General features: G+C 38.2%; 1 non-coding gene and 1 pseudogene across 1 annotated transcript; both read left to right on the top strand.

Annotated features, from left to right (window-relative positions):
* Nucleotides 1-314: 314 nt before the first annotated feature.
* On the top strand, nt 315-428 carry LOC147870671 (U5 spliceosomal RNA). Its single transcript, XR_015533254.1, has one exon. It is a non-coding gene; the product is annotated as a U5 spliceosomal RNA (small nuclear RNA).
* A 14,773-nt stretch (nt 429-15,201) lies between these two features.
* On the top strand, nt 15,202-15,314 carry LOC147870670 (U5 spliceosomal RNA; annotated as a pseudogene).
* Nucleotides 15,315-19,544: the final 4,230 nt, after the last annotated feature.

The following is a 19,544-nucleotide window of genomic DNA, read 5'->3' as shown; positions in this document are numbered from 1 at the left end:
TAACTCTCTTTTTTTATTATCTATGCATCTTCTACCCTTCATTAGCCCTGATAATCAATACAACAGGTGGGAAAGGGAAATTCTTGAAATCTCTTAACTTTTTTGGTTATGGTTGTAAAAGAAAAGTTGTTTAACTGTGATGTCTTCGTTATTATTGTATAAAATATGAAAGACATTTTCTTGAAATCAGTTTGGCTATTATTCTGTAATTCATACTCATGTAATTCGTATTTGTTTCAACGTAAATAATTACACGTTTCCCCAGCGCGTGGGGTTTTATCTAATTTTTTTTCTACATTATTTAGCTTATTTAAAAACTCTGGTTTCCCTACAATAGGCATAAATCTTTTGCCTTTTACTAAAGTTTTCTGTTGAGGGGAACATATGATTCATACTGTTTCATTCTTACATTTGAATTACTGGTTGATTTTTTTAACTTTGTTGTATTGAGAATGTCAGAACAAAAATGTCTACTCTGCAGTTATGAGATCTAACGTAATATTAATCTCAAACACTACCGTGTACTTATCAATTCACTGTTACAAATTCCATTGCTCATCTTAAATCCTAGATGAAAACTTCTTGTATGTTCTTTCTACATGCTGTATGTTCACAGGTGTGGGGTATGGAGTGTCATCGGAGGAAGCAAAAGAAGCAGCTGCTAGATCAGTTTCGGACAGGATCTTAGTTGCTTCCGAAGAGTAAGTGTTCATCATTACTTCACTCTGATGTACAGAGAATATTTCTTTCAGCACAGGGAACCTGTAAAAGTATGAAAGTAAACCACCAGGTGTATCTGAAGTCTTGACCTGATAACCGTCTGTCCTTTTGTTTGCTAGGAATTCTGACATCCCGCTCGACCCCAATTATATCACTAGATACTTTGTGTCTCTCTCGAAATTGGCCGTCTCCTTCTTATAAAGGAGGACTCGCTGAGCAAGGCTCATACACCTGTTCGTGTATTGTTACCAAGCAAGAAGAAGAAGAAGAATATTTGAAGCTTGAGGAAACTGGTTAGTTGAGTCATAGCACTGGGTATACGAAGAGTGGTATGTTTGTGAATGTGTATGCTATGATGTGGTTAGGAATACCAATAGGTGATGATTTTGTGTCGTCATAGTAATCTATAATTTCCGTAGAAAATTTTGAAATTATTTTTAATATTTATATGAACCTTACTGTTTCATTCTTACATTTGGATTACTGATTGATTTCTTAACTTTGTTGTATTGAGAATGTCAGACAAAAATGACTACTCTGCAGTTATGGGATCTAACGTAATATTAATCTCAAACGTTACCGCGTCCTTATCAATTCACTGTTACAAATTCCATTGCTCATCTTAAATCCTAAATGAAAACTGCTTGATTTTTCTTTATAGATGCTGTATGTTCACAGGTGTGGGGTATGGAGGGTCATCGGAGGAAGCAACAGAAGCAGCTGCTAGATCAGTTTCGGACAGGATCTTAGTTGCTTCCGAAGAGTAAGTGTTCATCATTACTTCACTCTGATGTACAGAGAATATTTCTTTCAGCACAGGGAACCTGTAAAAGTATGAAAGTAAACCACCAGGTGTATCTGAAGTCTTGACCTGATAACCGTCTGTCCTTTTGTTTGCTAGGAATTCTGACATCCCGCTCGACCCCAATTATATCACTAGATACTTTGTGTCTCTCTCGAAATTGGCCGTCTCCTTCTTATGAAGGAGGACTCGCTGAGCAAGGCTCATACACCTGTTCGTGTATTGTTACCAAGCAAGAAGAAGAAGAAGAATATTTGAAGCTTGAGGAAACTGGTTAGTTGAGTCATAGCACTGGGTATTCAATGAGTGCTATGTTTGTGAATGTGTATGCTATGATGTGGTTAGGAATACCAATAGGTGATGATATTGTGTCGTCATAGTAATCTATAATTTCCCTAGAAAATTTTGAAATTATTTTTAATATTTATATGAACCATACTGTTTCATTCTTACATTTGGATTACTGATTGATTTTTAACTTTGTTGTATTGAGAATGTCAGACAAAAATGACTACTCTGCAGTTTTGGGATCTAACGTAATATTAATCTCAAACGCTACCGCGTCCTTATCAATTCACTGTTACAAATTCCATTGCTCATCTTAAATCCTAGATGAAAACTGCTTGTATTTTCTTTCTACATGCTGTATGTTCACAGGTGTGGGGTATGGAGGGTCATCGGAGGAAGCAACAGAAGCAGCTGCTAGATCAGTTTTGGACAGGATCTTAGTTGCTTCCGAAGAGTAAGTGTTCATCATTACTTCTCTCTGATGTACAGAGAATATTTCTTTCAGCACAGGGAACCTGTAAAAGTATGAAAGTAAACCACCAGGTGTATCTGAAGTCTTGACCTGATAACCGTCTGTCCTTTTGTTTGCTAGGAACTCTGACATCACACTCGACCCCATTACGTCATTGGAGACAATGTGTCTCTCCAGGAATTGGCCGGCTCCTTCCTATGTAGGAGGTGTTGCTGTGGGAGGCCTATACACCTACACGTGTATTGTGATCAAGCAACAAGAAGAAGAATATTTGAAGCTTCAGGAAACTGGTTAGTTGAGTCATAGCACTGGGTATACGAAGAGTGGTATGTTTGTGAATGTGTATGCTATGATGAGGTTAGAAATGCCAATAGGTGATGCTGTATGTTCTCAGGTGTGGGATATGGATCTACTGAAGATGGAGCCAAAAGTGAAGCAGCAAAAGTTATTATTGACAAGTTGTTTATTGGTTCATAATAAGATTCAGATAATTGTACCTACAAGATGTCCGAAGTTGTGTTCATCATTTTTGTTTATAATCGTTGCAGCGCACTTATTGCATGTGCTGTAAATTTAATTTAATTTCTGGTACATTTTGTCTACATACAGTGAAACGTCTATCCATTGTTCCCGGATGCATCGTCTGTTTTGTTCGGTCCCGGATACATCCCATATAAAATAATGTTATATTTTCCCGCTTCTATCGTTTTATGGCATCGATCGTCTAAAAATCTTAGTCCCGGCCCACAATTTTCCCGCAATGATCGTTTCTGAGAATTTAAAATGCTGGGTTTTGAGATAAATTAATACCGAAAGACGCACAATGTTTTTGGAATACGCAGTAGCGGTAACATGTTATGTTGCCCAACCAGCACAGATTCTTTTGGAATGAGTGGTCAGCGGTGCAGGGGTGATAGTTGGAGTGAATGTCGGTGCTCATTGTCAGAAATTTTATGAGTTTAATCAGGGTGCACTCATATTTCGTTCCAGCGATGCCAGATGGCATGTGCAGTGTGAATTTCTTCACAAATGCTTTTATTATAAGTACAAAGGAAAGGCCGGCGACACTTTTCATTCTTCTGGTTCATCTCGTTTCCAGTGGTTCAGTGTCTTCTACGGCTACGTTTCGTCGTGTTCGGCAGTAACAGTACTTCCATTCTTCCTGTTATAGTTCCAGTCTATACTTTTGTAGTTGTTCCCGTAAATATTTTGTTATTCCTGTTACTACTGTTAATTATTTTGTTATTATTCCTGTACCATCTCTCGCCCAGTAAAACAAGTCAGAATTCTTCTAGAAAGATTAAAAATCATAGAAGAAGTGGAGAAAAATGCATTTGAAAAAAGAATCGACTTTGCTAAACGCCTTGGATTAGCACCATCTACTTTAAATTCAATGATTGCAAAGAAGAAATAAATCCGAAAACAAACTGACAAGTGCGGTAATTCATGCAAAAAAAGGAAAACCGGAAGGAAATCAACTTTCAGTGAGCTAGAAAGTGTCCTCTTCACTTGGTACCAGCAATCGCGGGCCTCAGGAATTCCTGTTGATGGCAACATCTTGCGGGAAAAAGCCAAGACGATAGCCGCAAGACTGAATATTGAAAATTTTGCAGCGTCGAATGGCTGGATTAGTAGATTTAAAGAACGACATGGTATGGTCTACAAGAAGTTAGCCGGCGAAAGTGCTGCTGTGGATGTGGAAAGAACGGAGCTGTGGCTCGAGAGTCTGCTGGAGGGACATTTATAATGCGGATGAGACAGGACTTTTCTACAACGCCCTCCCGGATAGGACGCTGGCATTGAAAGGTGAATCTTGCCACGGGGGAAAACGTGCAAAACACCGAATTACTGTTCTTCTGTGTGTTAACAGTGACGGTAGTGACAAACGGGTTCCGATTGTAGTTGGAAAATCACTAAAACCGCGTTGTTTCAAAAACATGAAAAAACGTCCGGTGAAATATCACGCCAACAAAAAGGCTTGGATGACCACAGACATCTTTACGGCGTTCTTAAGTTCTCTGGATGCCTCCATGGGCACACAAGGCAGAAAGATTTTGCTGTTTGTAGATAATTGTGCCGCTCATCCGAAGGACACGACATTTCTACGAAATGTGAAAGTCGTGCAGTATCCAGCAAATTGCACGAGCGTTTACATACGCTTGATTTAGTCTTTCTTTTATGCGCATAATATTATTGAACGTGACGAGGAAAACATTTTGAATGTGGAAAGGTCTCTGTTTGGCTTAAAACGTAAAGTTTCGACAAACCATTTGTCCATTAAAGACTTTTTTGGTAAAAAGAAGTAACTTTGAAAGAGAAACATTGCTTTTTTTAAATTTTTAATGCTTTCCCGTATTCATCGTTTTTATTTCCCACCCCCGCCGAAACGATGCATCGAGGTTTCACTGTATATGCTTGAAAATGTCTGTTACGCACAGGCACAAAAATGAACACACAAATGGTACAATTATCAGTTCTGGGAAAACACCAATAATAACTTTAGTTTGCTTACTTTAGGTGAGTGCCACTAAGAAATCTGTGAATCATCTCTTCCTATAATCCTGTCATCAGCTTGCTGAAATAAGCTTAACATTTCTTCTTTATGTTTTCAAGGTTATGCCTGCAAGCCTTGTTCACTAAAATGTGTGCGATGTTTACCAGTGTCTCTGAATGGATTTTAGCATTAAAAATGGCTGTCTTCAGCATTGTAGCGTCGTGTATTCTGGTGAAAGTTTACCAGCACGGCACTACAACCTGGATGACAGCCATCTTCATACTCGCCAATTTGAGAATCTCAAATCTTGCAGTTTATGTTTTATCTGTTTCTTAATAATAAGATTGTCATTCATTATTGTTGTGAGGTTTAAGTAAGCAGTAAATAATACTTAAAATGCAGTTTATACCTCAAAGGCAATTTAACGTGTGTCTGTTACGAATATCAGTTAGCTGTGCATTTGAGGGAAATTATCACTGTTTATTCCAAGAAAAATTAATGGAAAACAGGTGCACAGTATCCGGTTTGCAGATTACGAGGTGCGATCAGAAAGTTTCCAGACTGTGTCAATAGAGGGCGAACCGGATGTAGTACGAGCTTCTGCCGCTAGGGGGTGCGGCCTACAATCATAGTGAATCAGTGTGCCAGCCGGCATCATCGAATTAGCATTTGTTTCTTAGTTACGGGCGTTTTGGTAGTGCATTACACCGACCCTCCTGCAATTTCGGAATGGCGTGTGCATCACATTTTGCCAAAGACTCGCCAAAACGGCTACGGAAACCTATGAAATTCTAAAGCAAGCATTTGGGGAGTCCGCAAACTTTTGTGTGGCATTCACGTTTTAAAAATGGCCGAACCTCTGTCGATGATGACGAGCATTCTGGACGACCATCTTCGAGCACAACGCCCGAAAATGTTACGAAGATCGACGTCGTACCATCAACGACTTGTGCGACATTGTTGGGATAGGCTATGGGACCTGTCAGCTGATTCTAAAGGAAGAACTCCACATGCGACGCATCATGACAACGCGCCAGCACACACCGCCCTCAAAGTTCGGCAGTTTTTGGCCTCAAACACCATGGCTGTCATCCCGCACCCTCCTTATTCGCCGTGTGACTTCTTCCTCTTGCCAAAGATGAAAATTCAGCTAAAGGGAAGGAGATTTGAGACGATAGAAGAGATTCAGGCAGAATCGCAGATGGTGCTTGACAGGCTGACAAAGAAAGATTTCCAGGGATGCTTCCAGGCTTGGCAGCGGCGCTGGGAACTACTCCGAGGGTGATGGATGAATTTAATACCTGAGATAAGTGTACAGGTTTTTATAGGCGCAGTCTGTAAACTTTCTGATCGCACCTCGTACATTGCAATAATAGCAAATTGATAAGGTGAAATGAACAGGATGTTTGGAATGTTTAACAAAAAACTAGAGAAGTTCCAGCTAAAAGTAATGAACTTGACAGTGACTGTCTTGTGGATATGGATATGGCATGATCTTACGTGTTTGACAGCTGTTGAGGCATCTGCAAATTAGCTGATGACAATAGGGAGGGCTTCTTGAGCCCATAGCACAGTATGGAGTCAGCATTTGTTTAGTAGCCTCGTTTCTGTGAAACAAGTGATTACTGACTGAAATGCTTCAAGCGCTCGTATTCACGCTGATTTTGATGAGGCGTTGTATATTTTACGTGCAGAAGTTTGGAAATTGCATGATCTGTGAAATAATCCTACAAAATAGACGATGCGGTACTTTTGACTGATTTGTGGATTTTAGACGATACTGATCAGGTCTTTCTGACACAAAGATCCAGATGCATTCATTGGTCTGGCTGCATTGATTATGTATTTAACAAGAAACAGCAGCGACATGTCGCATCATTCCCTGTAGGTTTCTGAAATGCTGGACTTTGCTCCAGATTGATGCTGCTGGTTGCCTGAGAAGATTTTATCACATTTAGTCACTGTGAAAGCTTCAAGTCATTTCTGACTGATGTTCAGTTTTGAAAAGTTTATCATTATCATACTTTTGACTATGTTATGTTACAAGTTATGTGATTATGTTTGATTTTCAAGAATGGTGATATAGGAAGTCACATTTTCAAATAGTTTATATGTATATATATATATATTATTATTATAAAATTATGTTTGCTAAGAAAGCAAAGCATTACTGAAAGAGGGAACTTATTTCATATGTACATTGTTTTCAACAGTAACTAGCCAGTTAATGTGTTTAAAGCAAATATATATAATTACAAAATTATATGAGATATTTAGTAATATTACTATTTTCATGTATTACATGCAATTGATATGTATATGTGTCTTCCATGAATGAAAACTGATGGAGCAGCATTTTGCATTTATGTATACATGCATATATGTCTTTATATATGTACACCTAATAAGTGCATACATGCTTATACAGTGTACATGAAATGTGACCATTAAAAGTTTTGGAACCCGTATTTACAAATTTCATGGAGAATTGATTTTTGTATGTGAAGAATCTCTTATGTATGGGTGAAACCATGTGGATGGACGTCTGTTGAGTAGAAGTGAATGTTGCAGTTTGAATATCATAGAGTCGAGTTCTTTTAAGTATATATCAGGTTGCGTGCCAGAGACAAAGTTTTCTTAGTAATTAAAAGTTTGATCTCGTTTGCTTGACACAGAAGAAGAGGACAGTGCAGGCATCTGCAGTCACTGTCGTGATGTTGAATGCCTGATGATAATACACAAGATTTATATAGGAATTTGCTATTCTTGTATTTATATGCAGTCCTGTATGTCAAAAACAATACTGAATAGTTTTCATAGTTTCCATAGGGCCATGCTCTTGGATACCTATATTTATGTTAGTTTTTTTAATGGCAGATCAGAGTTATTGCTTTGCTGTTCTGTTTGCCTTATTGACATGAATTGTTCGTTATATGTTCATGAGTAGGTATTGATTAAACGAGTTGTGATTGTGTCTTTTCACTATACACTTATTGTATAATAAAATGAAAAAGCATAGTTAAAGACTAGTGATAATTCACTATATGATATGAATGAGCAAATAAGGATATATTTGCTTTTAGAGACAATTGGGCATTAAAATATCAACATGTGACTTGTGCGTAACTGAAAAGTTGTTCAGATTTGAAAGGATTCATGAATGTTCAATTGACAGTGCCTGTATCTTTCACCCTTATTGTGCATTTACAACCTATTTGTAATTTTAATTTAGTCCTTATAACCCCTAGTGATTACTGGCTTTAAGATACTTAGAGTAAAGGTGTATTACTGTAAACCTCATTTGCTATACCTTGTGTTCAAAGAAGGATGCATTAAAGAATAATCAAGTTTAGTGTGGATAAAATATCCAGTAACTTCTCTGTTATGGCATCTGACTATGATGAATGGCACAAGCACATTATTGAACCACAGTTCATTATCGAGGTGTCTTACAGGGATTTGGGGAAGTTTTTCCCAGTTTTGGCAAGTGGCCTTGAAAGAATGTGATCGTGGATTTAAAATAACTGGCTGTGATAAAATATTGCATACTGTTTTTACTCTGTATAGCAGCTAAATGTTTTTGAGAAGATCATATTACTCTGCTTGAATTTCAGAAGTATGGATGGAGGATGTCTGAGGACTGGTAAAATACAAGTATCATTGCTTATCTTGTGTCACTTGAAACACTGCGTGCCTCTACACGCCTTTACTGGTAATTGTTTTTCAATTCTCCTGCATGAAATGCATGACATTGCAATATTTTACATTGGCCAAGCTTGCCTCTTTGTGAAATTGCCATTTCTTTTGTAAGTCACAAACCCTCAAGGTAGACATGCTTGAAGAAAGGTGAAAGTACTCACACTGGGACAAATAGTTATTGGGGATTGTCTTTACAAATAAACCAATCTACATCACATACCTTGTGCAGTGATAGTTACACAATTCATCTCTTGGTTTCACACAGCATTAGAAATTACATACACTGTTCTGTCAGAAGTCTTTGTAGAACAAAGCTTGCTATTTCTTTGTGTTGAGAAACTGTTGATAATCTCTGAATATATATATATATAAATTGTAAAAGTGGTTAAAGGCATGTCAGAAACTGTTTCGTTTAAAGTTAAAATGTAATTTCCAGTATTGATGATGTTTGTACTGTTTGTTGTAAGGAATACTTTGTTGTCCATGTGGAATCCCAGGTTTCCCCTTTTTTTAGGGCAAGTGTAGAATTTTCTTATGGATCTGTCAAAGAATTACTCTGTTTAAAGTTATATGTCTTTGCAGCTATGCGTGTGCAGTTTTACAATTTTTGTTAGCAATAATGTTCATAATTTAGCAATATAAAGCAGTTGTACTGTTTAATGGACAGACAGGTTATGTAAAGCTGATGGCAAAGATCATATTAACAAGTAGTTTGAAGAAGAGGGGATGTTACTGAAATGGTTGTGAGAGTGTGAACCAGGTTGAGTAACTATGAATGTAAACACACACACAGAAACAGTTGTTTAATGCCCACTTGTCGTGTTGGTGTCAGATTTTTGTCTTGAATGTTATAAAAAGGAGAGAGTAGTCAGATTGAGATTGTCGTTGTCTATTTTGAATTAATTTTGTTTCCTGCTTGTTTCCCTTAACCTGACGTGTGGACTCATTGCAGACAGTTCAATGTTCATAAAGAGCATGCATAGGAAAACTTTGAAAGCATAATATTGTACCTTAAATGAGCATAAGAGTTTCAGCAGGATCTAGGAAAGAGCATTTAACAATCCTGAATCCATTAAGTCGTGTAATTGAATATTTTATGTGAGAGTGATTATGAATATGAGGAAGTAACAGTTTGAAACTCAGTGGTTCTAATGCGAATGAAGGCTGGATGATCTTTTAGCTTGGGTGTAAGCGACAAGAAATGCATCAGGAATTGTTGGGGTTTCGGAGGAGGAAGCAGACTTATAAAAAGAGGGAAGATGTTAAATTTTGTTATTTTTGACCCAGTTTAGTGTCATCTACGTGGCTACTGTTTGTCCTGGCTAACAAGTCTCATTGGTCGGGTCAGAGCATATAGCACAAGGGAACATGGCTTCTGGTCATGGCTTAGCTCAAGTGTGTCAGGGTCAGTGTCTGCGATAGGTCACATTAGAAAGAGGTAAAATAGTTTTAGGGGCAATCACAAGAGCATGAAAGATTATAACCATCTATTTTTACTAATTCCGAAGCTTAAACTTGGTGTTTGTTTGTTATTCTTGTATATTCCCACATGTTAATGAAATGTGAATTTCATTTAAACAGCAGTACACAAGTAGCTGTCGGACATGTTATTTGAAACATAATTTTATATTAAAACTGTGAGATTTGAGAGCTGCTGTGTGGAATCTCATAAAACATTGAAGAGGACCCCGTGAGCTGAAATGTTTGGCAATGCCTGGTGTAGCTGTAGTGACATATCACACACAAACCCAAGATGGGGAGACCTCAGTTTGAGGTGCAGTGGGTTGAATGTTCTGTGGGAATGTGAGCCATACTTGACTTAGTGCGTTTGAAATGTGGAGGTGCAGATGCAGAGGTAGTAGTTTGTTAACCTCTAATGTATGAGAACTAGGGATTTAAATGCGAATACTTGAGGCTGCTAGCTGGACTCCAATTCTGGGCCGAGGCATAAGACCATTGAAGTCAGATTGTCACAGGAATATTGAAGTGTCTGAGGTACAGTGTTGTATCCCTTTTGCTTCTGTTTATAGTTATCAAGTGTTACGGATTTCGGAGCAGTTCATGTCTTATCTATATTTCAAGATTGTCAGTTGTTAGACAGCGGTCAGTAATATATCTCTTCAATAACATTGAAGGAACCCCACTTCTTGCAGGTAGCTTTGTGAGAGCTGAATATGTAGAGTTTATAGCCTGTTGTGTGTTAAGGGAAAACGATTTTTGTTTTTCTGGTGCTGATATATTCATAGGTTATTTAGCATATAAACTGTATGTCATTTATATGTTTAGCGTTGGTTGCAGTTCCTTTGCCAGCTTCTGAATTAGGTGGTTTGTAGGCTGTATGGATACCTTGTATGGTGATAATAAGTATTTGAATGGAATTGTGTGTGTGTTTTAGCAACGATCTAGAAAGTGGTTACTTTGGGGACTCAAATGGTAGTGGGAACATGATACTAACATTCACGGTTGTCCTGATATGTCCAGGGTATGAATTTGTGTGAACATTGAATTTGATTGAGCGTGATAGGGGGATGAGAAACGTAGACTGGTGAACAGAGACTAGGCAGATACAAGAAGGAGAGGTAGGAAAGGCCAAAGAGGAAGTTTAAGTGGTGGAAAATGAAGATGGTCACTATTTTTGGAATTTGAGTGTAGAGTCCTAATTTACTATGTTCCTGTTTATAAGTAGGAAGATAGAATAGGTACAAATCTTTAATGCAGCAGAAGGTTTGGCTCCTGTTGGGATGGTGGATATTCTGCAGTGTTTTTTGAACCCTTGGTATGGCAAAGCAGAGAAAGTGGCCTTGAAAACAGTGTTTAAAATTACGTAAAATATAAAATGTAATTAATTGCTTCATATTGTGAAAAATAAATTAAATTATATTAAATCCTTTAGTTTTACCCTAAACAGAAGAATTAGGAAAATAAATAAAATTTCACTTCATTTTAGTGTGCTAATTTAGAGGTTTAGGGTGATTAGATAACACATTTTCCAAATTGGAAAGTCTGACTGTGAGGCATATGATGTTCCACTTTGAGACATGTATAAATACATTTTGGTGTTTCCCGATAGGAAGAGAGACAGTCATATCCATCACATCTTGTTGGACAAAAGACAGCATTCAATTATACTTGATATAAAAGCTTTCTTAGAAATTTACTGAGATAACGATCAATATCCAGTGGTTACAACAGTTGGGGAGTGACTGTTACAAAACCAGTGAGTAGCATAAAAGCTTAATAGGGAGAGATTTAATGCGAAGAAAGTACACAGTGTGAATATTAAAGACCAGGAAACAACTTTACAACTTCAGAAATATTTGAAAAAGTGTTATAGTGAACCTAACATTCTCTACCAAAGAGAATGTATGTAGTTACAAATTGAATCAGCATAAACTATGTTTTGATGAAGAATTCTGAAAATTAACATTAATAGCAGGGGGATAGTTTTCAGTTGTAGCAAAATCAAGACAGGATGAATGGAGATAGCCTAAACAGTATAACATGAGAAAAGTTGATGTTTAACAACAGAGAAAGGGAGACAATTTGAAAAATAAAATCAACTTGAACACAAAGGAAGAACAAAAAATATTGCACATGTGTTTGAAGTGCTGACGAGAATAGTGGTTCTCTCTGCGTTTCTGATAATGTCATCTCTGGTCGCGACGACGAAGGCGCCATCATTCTACTTCGTGTGTTTGGGATTGTTTAACTAACATATTTTGTTCGTCTTCTGCTTCTTTTTTGCAACGTGATTATTAATCTATTCTGTATTTGTTAAGAAATATTGAAATAATTTGCTAAGAGCTTAATATTTTTTATTACATTATCATTTATCTTTATTAATGAGGTCAATATTTCTGTAGAATATTTCCATGATTTAATTTTTTCATGTTTTCCAGACTGCTTTTATTTTGTTGGGTTGCTCTAGGTTGTTTAGTCTGATTCTCACATTTAATCTGATTTAGACCTCGAGGAAGTAAGTATTTTAAAATATTTCGTGCAGTGAATTTTCATTATTTGGTTGTTCCACTATTGACAAATTAGTTAATCTTTTTTTATCTTTGTGATCCAATCATTCTTTTCAGATATTTTATCACTGTTTTGGTGGTGAAACTTGCTTATACATTTTTAAGAGATTATTTATTAATGTGTTAAATTTTGAATCTACATCAAGGCTGTTTAATACTCATTCCCAATTTTCATTCGATGAGAGATACATTCTTTAATAGTGTCTTCATTTGTGAGTCTGATTGGTATTCTGTACTTATGATAACTGGAGATCGATTTTTTATTATTAATATTACTAGAAGTCATACATCGTGATCAGATGGAGTAATTTTGGATTCTTATGGGGAAATTAACTGTTGCCATGACATTGGAAGATGCTACTCGAGCATTTTACACATTTTTATTGTAAATTTCAATAAGATAATTTGTATTGATGATAATGGGACCACAGTTGACGATGTTGTGCTGTAGGTTTATAAAGATAATTTATAATGCTTTGTAACTTGTTTAGGAAAGTCAGCATTGCCAGTGGGGGCTCTATATATAGCTAGGACATATATGTTGGAATGTTTAGATTCCAATTGCACAATGCAGCATCTATTTCTTGTTATTTTAGTGACACAATACATTTATCTAATTAAATTTTAGGTTCTTTTTGGCAATAATACTTGCACCTTCTTTTACCATGTTTCATCTAGAGTAAGTACTTCCAAAAGTAACATTTTCAAGTTTTACCTCTGGTGTTGGGTTAAACACAGATTAGGGTGTGTGTTTATTATTAATGGACACTGATAGTTGATCAGTTTTGTTTGAAAGTCCTCTTATGTTATGATGGTGCACCACAGAATTGTTATCTTGATTGTATTCTGAATTTAGAACTGGTTTATTAGCATTGATGTAGACATCTTTCAGGTATTTGGTGACAGATTTGGGCTTAAGCCTAAAAGAAGGGTTAGATCTTACATCAGTGATTACAGGTATCCAGTTTGCACCTAATCTAATTAGCAGTGAGTTGCACAAGCTTCTACTTGCCTTCTGAATTAAGTTGTAATCCGTGTCTGGTATGATCATTCCTATTTAAGGATGAATTGTCAGTTAATCCAATATGTGATTTGTCTGTATTCCAAAGCGCACACTCAAGTAGAATATTTCCACTCCCCACCAACTTGTCTATATTGGGCCTGTCATGGTTGCAAAAGGAAAGTACTAGAAATCTGTTGACTTTGTACATTATGATTGCATAATGTCATGAAAGAGAAATTTATGGGTTCTTACTTGTTCAGTAAGCTCCTGATTATGAGTGTTTGGAATATTCATGCATTACTAATTTTTTAAATAAGCACAGGTGAAATAGGCCTTCAACTTACTTGTGGGGTGGGGGTGGGGGTTCTAAAGAAGGTGGATGAAAATCATAATAAAATTCTACTGACAGTAAAACAAAGGCTTCGTGTACTTAGGAAATTTGAGAACAGAAAATGGGCAACAGAATTTATAATAAAAGTATGTGATAGGGATTGAGTGATTCCATCCTTGAAAGAACACCATATACCAGGCTGACCTACTGATGGCGTATTTTGGGCATAGTTTTCTGGGAGTCCAGTAACACTGGTTTGATTATGGGGAAACTTTCTCCAGAGTTAGTAAGAAATGAGGAAATCAAAAGTTCATGTCATGGTGCGTGCTATGAGAAGTTTTGAAAAGATTGACAGTGAACTGAAAAATGGCTTCAGACTGAGAGTGAAGATACTGTGCCTGTTACAGATTTATTTTTATGGAAGCCCCACAACCCAAATGTTACGTCGAGTTTGAAATCTGTGTGTGTATCTTGTGTTTTCTTTTGATTTGTTTGCCAGCTTTTCCAACACAGACCTTGCCCATGAATTTAAGGTGCAGTGTGTCTTTTATGTGAATGTTCGTTGCTGGTCTTGCTGTTGTTCATTTTGTTTGAGAACATTTGTTGAAACTATCTTCACTATACCAGTGTTGAAATCTTGCAGGGATTGTGACTGGATGTTGATGTGCTGGTCAGGAGATTGCTTCTGCTTTGCAAGAATTCACATGCCCATATTATTCACTTGTTACAGAACTTTCATTCAGAATTTGAATGACTTTTTTATTGTAATGACAGCTTTTGAGCACGTATTTAAATACAAGGATACAATTTGGTCCAATATAATATGGGCTTTTATAGAAATTCCCTCAATGCACAACATTTACATTTTATGATATTCGTGCAGAGATAACCGTATGGAAATGACAGATGTAACTTGGGACACTCTTAATGTCTGTCACATCTATCGTAGGTGATATACCATTGCCATTGGTTTAAATTTTTGTCATGTTCATCTTCATTGATGAATTGGTATACTAGTTTGCAGGCTGATCAGCATTGATAATTTTGCTAAAGAGCATTCACCAGTTGATTAGGCTGTTTTTTGTTAGAAAAAGAAAGTTGATTTTTAAATATTATTTGCACGAGTTTCAGCTGCAAAAGGTTAAAGTTTATACTTGAGGAAGCACCCCACTGTTTCAAGGTACCAGATTGTAAGTGGTAGGGTGTGTGTCATTACATGTTTTGGGGCGGAATTCTGCAGCATGGCGTCGTTACATACTGTTATTTCATTATACTCGTATTTCTTTCAACGTCAATAATCACACATTTCCCAAATGCTTGGGGTTTTATCTAATTTTTTATTCTACATTATTTAGCTTATTTAAAAACTCAGGTTTCCCTTGATATTCGCATAAATCTTTTGCCTTTTACTGAAGATTTCTGTTGAGGGGAACATATGGTTCATACAGTTTCATTCCTACATTTAGATTACTGATTTATTTTTTTAACTTTGTTGTATTGAGAATGTCAGAAAAAAGAAGACTTCTGTGCAGTTTTGGGATCTAACGTAATATTATTCTCAAACACTACCGTGTCCTTATCAATTCACTATTACAAATTCCATTGCCCATGTCAAATCCTAGATGAAAACTGCTTGTATTTTCTTTATACATGTTGTATGTTCACAGCAATGGAACCTGGTCCATCAAGAAAGAGAGTAAAGCATGTTGTTCAGGATCAGCTGTCTGGCTTGCAGGAAGATCCAGCTGCGTGTGCCAGCGGCCCGTCTAAAGGGTAAGTGTTCATCATTACTTCTCTCCGATGTACAGAGAATATTTCTTTCAGCACAGGGAACCTGTAAAAGTATGAAAGTAAACCACCAGGTGTATCGGAAGTCTTGACCTGATAATTTTCTAGTGATGTGTAGTGCAGTGAAATCGGCTTTCCTGTGTTATGTACCGTGGTGATACTTTATTGAGAGTGTATTGAACACGGCCTATTGAAGCAACGCATGTGGGGTCAGGATGCTCAGTCATGAGCAATTCGGTTAGAGAGAGAGAGAGAGAGAGCGGCTTGCTTGCACGAAACTTGTGACTGCTGGCAAGTGACGATGTCTTGCGCTTGCGCAGGACCCCGCCTTGTTTTAGTTTCTTTGTGTTTTGAGGGTCAGTTCCCTTCGTAACTCTTGGACCCAGGTATTAAATCAGAATATTCATTGCAGTGTGGATCGTTATGGTTTTCCTGTTGTCATTCGGTTATCCTTTAAGACGCTGCAACGTACGTTCATATTCGTTTTTTGCAATTTGAGGTTGTGTTGTGTTGAGTTGTTTGCGAATGTTGTGCGGGCGGTGATTGGAAGAAGAACGCTAGAAATTGACTGCATATTCGAATGTATGTGACTTGGGCAAGGGAAATTGAGTACGTTTATGCATTAATATTGTGGGTATTTTACACGTGCCATTCTGAGAAGTAAATAACTTCACTCGATTCACGCGTAATGACAAAGCCGCTACTTGTCCTTTGTTCGTGGGTTGAACGCATATCGCCATCTTCATAACTGAGGACTGAGTTGGAAATATGTTTGTAACATACTTTATTTTTGTAAAAAGCCTGGAATGTCATTGCCCAAGAATCTCTACTGTTATTGTTTGTGTATGTATGCATTCAGGAAACTGGATATTTTGGATGTGAATGTTTTTTGTCATTCTAGGAACACTGTACTAGAGGCTTACTTAATTCTTCAGAGTCTGCTGAGTGGCAAATTGTGTCACCTGTGTTTGTGCTTGTCTGAAGAGCAGTGCAGCATCACTTTGCGGGCCCACATGATATCACAACCCAAATTCAACCATAAACTTGACCTGTGTTCTTAAGAAACCCCATGTCACTCGCCCCCTCTTTATGTGCGTGTGCATACTGTATGTGGGAGTTTAGTTGGTCCAAGATAATGTGCTTTCAATTAACACTCAGCCATTTTCCACTTCCTAGTAACATTTTCTGGAGCTCAGTTTTCACATAATTGTATTTCTGAAAAAACACATTAACCAAAATGTGTATAACAATAATTAAGAGATGAAAGTGGTTACCACAGAAGTTGCTCAGGGTGAATTTGGTGTCTGGAATAGGAAGAAAATGTGATGGTGATGTCAGGAATCCAGTCAACTAGTCTTCAAAGGACTTTGTACATTTTTGTTTTCAGGACTGGAACAGTTGCAGCCTGGGGCCTTCAAGGTGAGCGCAGAAGTAGTCGTAGCAGCTGGAGTGTAACAAGTAAGTGCCAGTATGACCTGGAGCTTTCCTTTGCAAGTAAGATTCTTCTTAGGTTGCCAGCCATGTCGTGTGGTTGAAAGGTAATCTTAAAACCTTGCATACAAACAAAACTGTCTCCACTTTGAAGGACGCTAATGCGAAATGGGTTTTGACCTCTAGAGGTCATCAGTGTCAAAAAGATTATGGTTTTTAACTGAGCATAAAAGGCGTGTTCTTTACAAAATCATATTTGTGTAACACCTCACTGGATGTTGGTGCATTATATTGAGCACTTGGCTGTTTTGTCCACCGGTCTGTTTGCCGTAGTTGCATCACCTGTGCCTGTGACCTTGATGCGTGGGTGTTACTGTTGGTTTTAAAAATGTATAGGGTGTATATTAACTCTGGAATCAGGGTGGCCAACTATTGCATAAGAAAAGTAGTGTAAGATAATGGAAAGAGCCATTTTGTTTCATGCGCACACATGCTTCCACTATTTTACTGTCTTTGCTGTGATGACTCTGGTTTAGTGCCATTTATGTAGCAGAATCAAATGAATTCATGTCCCTCAATTTAGCAAGTGCCAGGATGAGGGAGTAACATTCATATGGCTACAAGAAAGAGTTTGGCTATTTATCTAACCTTATAAGCTTCAAGCATTATTCCCTTCCAGTATTTGAACTGAACTGCTGTTATGTTACTCCAGTTATGTAGAACATAATAAAATTACGTTGTATTCTGCTTGGAATTTTATTTGTGTTTGTGTCACACAGGCAGAGGTTATTAAACATGCAGTTTATGTACAAAAATTTGTGAAAGAGTATTGAAGGGGAAATCATTCCCTAGGGCGGCATGCACACGTCAGGAGCTCTTGTATGAGCCTGTGAGAGAGGGAGCTTGTTGTTTGAGTGTCAATACCCATATTTGAATTGGTAAGTTGTGTATCCGTTTGTTTGTAGTGATCATGACAAAATTTGCCTTGTGAAAGTGGAAGGAGTGTGTCCATTGGCTGAGGTAGAAATGTTAACTGTGTGAAGAAGTAAAACTTTTTGTTCTTAGAGGAGTGTGATGCATGTACGGAGGAATCTTGATTTGTATAATGTGAATGTATTTTGTCTTTCTAGGGGTAGCGGATTACAAGAAATAGAATGTTCCTCCAGATTCTACTGGGCGGCGTGCTGTGTGTCACCTGACCTGCGTACTGCTTGCCAGAGAAGCATTGGAGTATGTGCGGCAACAGTTGGCAGACTGAGTTGATTTCAGAACAGGAAACTTACTGCCATGACTGGCGTATGTAGTTCATGTGCAGCGAGTTGGTAGCGAGGATGTTTCCATGTGGGAGTTTCGGTTTCTAGTTTGTTCTGTGATGTCTCTGGTCTGTTCTTTCCGCGCATCACGTAGTTCATTTGGGTCGGCACTATAATTCTTTGTGGCCACGTTCTTAGAGATGTGAAAGAAGACTGGCATTGGGAATATTTGTCTCGGTTGGTAGTGAGGTCGTGCTTCGGTTTAGTTAATGTTTGAATGCTAAAATGATTTTGAGTTCATAATGGCAAATATTTAGTCTCTTCAAATGCCTTAATGCAAGAATCATTGCTGTAAGTTTCTGTGTGGGAACAGTGTGCCTCTTGGGTTGTAAGTGGGTTACGGAATTATCTGGTGTTCTCATTTGTCGGTAGGTGTACAATCAACTGCAGAATAAGAGTGCTGATTCTGTATGCATTTCTGTCTTTTGTGGGGGGGTGGGGTGGAACTAGTTGTGTTGAATCTCTTATAAAATTCCAAAGTCCAATTCCAAAGACCAAAGCCCAAAGGCGGTAGGCCGTAGGCCGAAACCTAAAGACGTAGGCCCGAGGCCGGAGGCCGGAAGCCTGTCGCTGGAAGCTGGAGGCCCGAAGCCGGAAGCCGGTAGGCCGTAGGCTGAAAGTGGAGTGCAGAATGCCTAAAGCCCAAAGCCGACAGGCAATAGCCAAAAGCCGAGAGCCGAAATCCCAGAACCCAAAGCCCGAAGTCCAAAACCGAAAGTCGTAAGTGGCATAGGTTGGTTAGTTTAGTGTGCGTCCAATGTAGGCGACCGGCTGACGTGATTAGGTGCTTTAGCCGAGGCTGCTTCAAGCAGCTGGGAGTCGTATGTTGGTCAAGGCTGCATGTGAAGTAGGTTAAGGGTATCTAGATGTGTTGAATCTCTTATCAAATTCCAAAGTCCAATTCCAAAGACCAAAGCCCAAAGGCGGTAGGCCGTAGGCCGAAACCTAAAGACGTAGGCCCGAGGCCGGAGGCCGGAAGCCTGTCGCTGGAAGCTGGAGGCCCGAAGCCGGAAGCCGGTAGGCCGTAGGCTGAAAGTGGAGTGCAGAATGCCTAAAGCCCAAAGCCGACAGGCAATAGCCAAAAGCCGAGAGCCGAAATCCCAGAACCCAAAGCCCGAAGTCCAAAACCGAAAGTCGTAAGTGGCATAGGTTGGTTAGTTTAGTGTGCGTCCAAT

This window comes from Zootermopsis nevadensis, unplaced genomic scaffold (assembly GCF_977971745.1).
Source record: "Zootermopsis nevadensis isolate Lab colony 2312 unplaced genomic scaffold, Znev_1.0 Znev_ptg000224l, whole genome shotgun sequence".
NCBI lineage: Eukaryota > Metazoa > Arthropoda > Insecta > Blattodea > Termopsidae > Zootermopsis > Zootermopsis nevadensis.
Note: the sequence above shows the minus strand (reverse complement) of the source record. Positions and strands in the feature narration are given on the sequence as shown.